A 6,253-nucleotide genomic window follows, 5' to 3' on the forward strand; every position below is an offset into this window, starting at 1 on the left:
TATTATAAGCTATGATATAAACAAATACTAAAAATAAAATGAGTTCTGAAAAAGGTATAATTCAGAAAGAAATAGCTTTTTTTTTTTTTTTGAGACAGAATGTCACTCTGTCGCCCAGGCTGGAGTGCAGTGGCGCGATCTCAGCTCACTGCAAGCTCCGCCTCCTGGGTTCCCGCCATTCTCCTGCCTCAGCCTCTCGAGTAGCTGGGACTACAGGCGCCCGCCGCCACACCCGGCTAATTTTTTTGTATTTTTAGTAGAGACGGAGTTTCACCGTGTTAGCCAGGATGGTCTCGAACTCCTAACCTCGTGATCCACCCGCCTCGGCCTCCCAAAGTGCTGGGATTACAGACATGAGCCACTGCGCCCAGCCAGCCTTGTATTTTATATTAATGTTCCTATAAATGTTGCATCCCTTTTCCACAAGGGTTTGATGTTAGACTAAGAAATCAGAAGCTTGATTACTTTGTAAGCAGGTAGATTGAAAAGGCAATTTATTTGAGATTGAATTTCTGTCTAATCATGAGGAAAACTGAAAATTTGCAGAAAATAATGTAAGCTTTATACACACCCAATGCATTATGTACTTTTTACATATTTCAAATGAGTGGAAAGAAGAGTTTGATTTTCTTGGGAGCGATTTTAACAAATGATCCAAAGAATATCTAATAAAATAAGCAAGCATCAATCCTGTTTTCCCCGGAGATATTCTGTAGGTCTGAGGGTCAGGAAGCATCCCCAGACCCCAGCTAACCCCAATCTCAAGCAGCCCAAATAGAAATGTGGTGTGCTTATTCTAATAGATTCTCATAATTGTTGGAATGCTTTCCATATTGTCAGCAGAGAACGTCAGGTTTTTTAAATCATCGCCTGTACCTCTGACTTGCTGAGCCACCCGGAATTAGAAACACTGAAGCGGTGGCATTTTCTCCTTAACTACGTGAGCTTTCTGGAAAGACAGATCCAAAATCAAAACCGACTAACCAACCAAACGACAACAACAAAAACCCCACTTAGTACCTTTTGGCTTTTAGACTTTGAGCTTTAAAACTTTTAGGAACACCACACAAAATTCACTGTCTTGTTAAGGAGTGACTTTGCAGTCTGATGAGAGAGACTTGTCACTCTTAGCCCCAATGGCAACTTTTTGGGGAAATAATAGAATGGAACATAAGCAATTCTTGAACAAGATGGATCTGAAATTTTCACTGAACTTAAAAGATTTCCAATAAATACTAACCTTACAACAATTAAGGCAAGGTGAAAGAAAGGCAGAGTAAATTCAGTTGTTTTCAGTCTTTTTGCTTGATTTCAATTTGGTTTAAGTTCTAAAAATATTGTATAATTATTTCCATGGCTGAAGAAATGAGTTACAACACTAGAGAGGTGTGATCTTGAAATAATTTGAAAACAACCCACTAGCCCTTATTTTATCTAGAAGATTAAACGATTGTCCCGGTGAATTTCTCAATATTAAAATGAGAGGTTTAGAACAATGGTTATATCTTTGGTGAGTATTCTTAGCCATACTTGATTAGATTAAGATTATTATTCTGATTATTCCCAACAGATCTAGGGGGACAATGTGATTTTTAAAATTTCTGTTAAAATTATTTTGTACATGGAAGGAAACCATTTCAGCACCCTTTGATACTGAAATGTAAACAGCTAGTTTTAAATTCCAGAGATTAGTGTCGATCTCAACCAAAATGTTATCACTAAAATGAATTGTCATACCTATTTAAACTATTTAAAGCTAAACAGGATTACTCACGGAAATCCAATTTACTGGATTTAAACATCACCAAATTGTTTGGAAGGGAAGTTTCATTATTTGGAGGGCAGACACGTTTAAAATCAAGGTGAGACATAGAGAACTTACAACATATTCAAGGTTGTACAGTGAGTAACTGGGGAGGGCGGGACTAAATTCAGATGTTTTGGTGGTCACCAACATCCCATTGCCTCAGGAACCCTGCTGTTGAACTCATGCGTGACAATACTCTCATTTTAGTTCTCTTGATAAATGCAAACCTCTGCAGATTTTAGACCAATTTCTTGCCTTTTTCAAACTGTGCACTCTATCATTTGAATGTTAAATTCCAGAGCTCTTTGTTCCAAACGATGTTACTAGGAAATGTCTGATCCATTCCAACCGCCTTGCAGAAATGCAGCAAAATTATGAAGCAAAAAAATATTTGGAGCCTTTACAAGGGTACTCATGTGGGACTGCTATTTCTCAGGACAAAGACAAGTTCTTCAAAAGATTACATTTGTCAGACAAGAAAGGAGAAAGGCAAGATTATGCTGGCAGCAGAAACCCAATCTATCAAGACTCAAGATTTTAGGAATAATAACACATTCACAAAAGGGTTTTGATGTTATCAGTGTGTTAAATCTATTGAAAAATTTTGGATGATTACTTTAAAATATGTGTATTTAGTCCATAGCATAATTATACCTAATTTTAGCATAAGTACACTATTTTCTTTCCTTCCCTCCCTTCCTTCCTCCCTCCCTCCCTCCCTCCCTTTTCTTCCTTTTCTTCTTTTTCTTCCTTTCTTCTTTTTTGAGACAGGGTTTCCCTCCCATTGCTCAGGCTGGAGTGCAATGGCACAATCTTGGCTTATTGCAACCTCTACCTCCCGGGCTCAAGCAAGTCTCCTGCCTCAGCCTCCAGAGTAGCTAGGACTATAGGTGCATGCCACCGCTTCTGGTTAATTTTTGTATTTTTCATAGAGATTATGTTTTGCCATGTTGGCCAGGCTGGTCTTGAATTCCTGAGCTCAAGTGATCCACCTGCCTCGGCCTCCCAAAGTGCTGGGATTATAGGCGTGAGCCACTGCACGCGGCCTCACTATTAATTTTCAATTCAGATGTCAGTCATTAAAAAGTCCCTAAAAATTGGCAGGAAATATATAGCCTCTAACAACTTTGTGTGGAAAACAGATCTATTATTATAATTTTTATGCTGGAATTGATGATTTTACCAAAATGTAAGCTCCATGAGTCCATGAGATCAGCAATTTTTTTACTTCTTTGGTCTGTTTTGTTATTGTTGTTGTTTGTTTGTTTGTTTTTTAGATGAAGGCTTGCTCTGTTGCCAGGCCAGAGTGCAGTGGCATGACCTCAGCTCACTGCAGCCTCTACCTCCTGGGTTCAAGCGATTTTCCTGCCTCAGCCTCCTGAGTAGCTGGGACTACAGGCGCCCGCCACCACGCCCGGCTAATTTTTGTATTTTTAGTAGAGACGGGGTTTCACCATTGTTGGCCAGGATGGTTGCGATCTCTTACAGTTCTGGTGCCTTGATTCGTATTTGGAATGTAATTGGTCCTACAGATATTTGTTGAGTAAACGACTTTTCTTAAAGAGATACAAATTGGCTAGCAAGTAGACAAAACTAAAAATGTGGACAACTTACGGGGGTAAAGAGCACTTAGTACTAGAGCTTATTCGTATTTTCAGGTGTCATCAATTTCAGATTAAGGAAGGGAATTTGATTTTGACATTGATTTTGTTTTTACCAAATCTTCAACCCATGTATTTGCAGCCACGTGCTCACCTTGACAGTTTGCAATGCCAGAGATGGCAATAGAAAGAGGAGTTATATTTAATGTGTCTTTATGTCTTCAGGGTGTCTTGTGCATAGTGGGTATTCAATGCATAGTTATAGAGTTGTGCTGGAATAGGCAACTTAAGTTTTAAGCATAGCTTTCTATTTTTCTTGGCAAATTTTATTCTGGGAAAGGAACGACATAAGGTCTGAACACATAGACATATTGTTATTCAGTCCTGCCACAATGATTAAGTTTGGTTTTATTTCCAGACCTGAAATGAAAATCAGTTAACATATGGGAAACACTGCACAATTCCTCTCCACCTGCCTGTCATTTTCTAAGGAAGTGCTAGCTGCATACTTTCCCATGTGGTTTTACGTGGATTTATGTTGTATTAAGATACTGTGGTTACTAAGCATTTCGACATGAGGCCCCTTTGAGAGTTAGGTAAGTTGACACTTACTGGCTAAGTTTGCCCTGTGCTGCCCCCACCTAAGCAGGGCTCATGTGACAGAGCTGGGGAGACCTCACGGCTGAATTTTCATAGGATGGCACCAGGGGCCATTGAGCAGTCAAGAAGTGGGTGCGGTGAATGCACTTTCCACCTCCTCACTACACCTTCCCCTGTCCTATCGGTCCACATTCTTTAGTCACTGCAGTGTTTTTGAATGCTAACTTTCAATACACTTTGCTTCCGTTCCAAGTGGCAGTCTTCGTGTCTAGAGCGATGGGATCCAGAATTTTCCCATCTGAAAAGACATGTTTTTCCTAAATATTCATTTAGTCTTTAATAATTGGAATCCCAAGAAAATCAACAGAGTGTTTAACAGTAGCAGCTTCACCTGATGCCTGAGTCTTTAACTGATTCTCTCCTACCATGCGCTTGAGACACAAACTCCCACTAACTGCTGGGGACCCTAACTTTTAAGGCACAACATTTATACTGAGAAGCTGGGTGATAAGTAGACTGACTGCCATTATAGATGAACAGAAGCAGGTGTGGATGCTTCAAGGCGTGGTGTTGATCAAAAAAGTAGTTCTTTCTCAACCTAAAAGACAATAACCAATGTTGGCTTACTTTGAAGCCAGATCACTTCCAGAACCCTGAAGTCACACAGTCACAGGATTTGATTGGTTTATTTTGTGAAGGACAATGAGGGAAGTGACTTTTTCAGATCATGTCATTTCTATATTAGAGGTCTAGCTTTAAATTCTTGAACTGCTTGGAGCACAAGGACTGACAATATGATAGAACCCAAGCTTCTAGCCTAGACATTCTCTAATACAATATCATGCAGAAAGAGTTGTATTTGTTTAAGGGCTCAAAGAAATGAACAAAGGATTAAAAATCCCTAGAGAAAGACAGAAAGAGACAAATATCAATAGGCACACAAGACAATGAGTCTAAGATTATAACAATAATCAAATTTGGAACTCTTTTTTAAGCATAATGGGATTAAAAGAAATTTTGACTGTAAAACAAAGACCTCAAAGAACTATCTTCCTCTGAAGAATTTTGGAAATGTGTCTCTGGAAAGTACGTCATGTGGCTGCCATCTGTCAGATGAAATTAAGGAAATAAATCTGCTTATTCGTTGACCAGCCAGCCTGTCATTGTTATTCCCTCAACATGAAATAATAGACAAGTTATTAAGTTAAAAGGTTTTTTTGATATTAACTTTAAAAAGGAGAAGAAAGGTAATTTTCAAAAGGGAACCAAAGTAGTTCCTGGAAACCACCTTGATTTTGTGTTGACATCAAGATATAACAAACAAAACATGACGTCTATTGACATTGGCAAAAATAAAATGCTTCAGTGATGCCCAGAAAAGGTCAAGACAAATGAGTGGGAATTGTTCCATCAAAGGGTTGGACAAGTTTTAGGAATCTGGGTGAGATGTTGCATCAGTTAACATTTTGTGGGGAAAATTAGTTCACATCAGTTGATAGTCCCAGTGACTAGAGAAACCATCTGGATTTCCATATTCCTCTCCACAACCTCTCTCAAGCATGTACTGTCTTTCCTAGTTAGACAAGAATGTGGAGTTAGATCTTAGTTCTACAACTTAATAACTGTATGATCTCTCTGATCTTTAGTTTCCCCATCAGTAAAATGGGAATAATCTAACACCTAACCTTATAAAAATTATTGGGAGGATGAAGTGAAACAATGCTTACAGAGGGCTTGGCTCACTTCCTGCTGTAATCACTCAACAGATGGTAGTTTTCACTATCATTATGTGCAGTGTCTCTTCACTATTATGTTCATTTGAAGTCATTTTTGTCCCTATGCTCAATCTACTTGTCTTTCCAAATGTCATTCATGCTTTAAGTCCCAATTTAAGCCCTACCTGTTCCAAGGAGACTTGTCTGAGTACAATAGGTTGTATGCATGTTCTCTTTCTCTGAATTCTTGCATCACTTATGGTTTATATGGTGGGTTCAGGCACTTAAATACGTTCTCTCTTCTGTTTCACAATACTTAGTTCATGCTAATTATTCACATTTCCTTGAATGGATTCAGAATGATAGGCCTTAGGGTTTCATGGGTTTCTTAAAAGGTTACATTATCATAATTTGTCAAAAAAATTTCCCATTTTACCGATGCAGTAATTGTGACCCAGAAAGGTGAAGTGAATTTTCCAGGATAAAGGTCAAGCTCAGTGGCACATCAGTAGGACTCTAAAGACTGTGCC

The sequence above is a fragment of the Papio anubis genome, chromosome 11 (genome assembly GCF_008728515.1).
Source record: "Papio anubis isolate 15944 chromosome 11, Panubis1.0, whole genome shotgun sequence".
Lineage (NCBI taxonomy): Eukaryota > Metazoa > Chordata > Mammalia > Primates > Cercopithecidae > Papio > Papio anubis.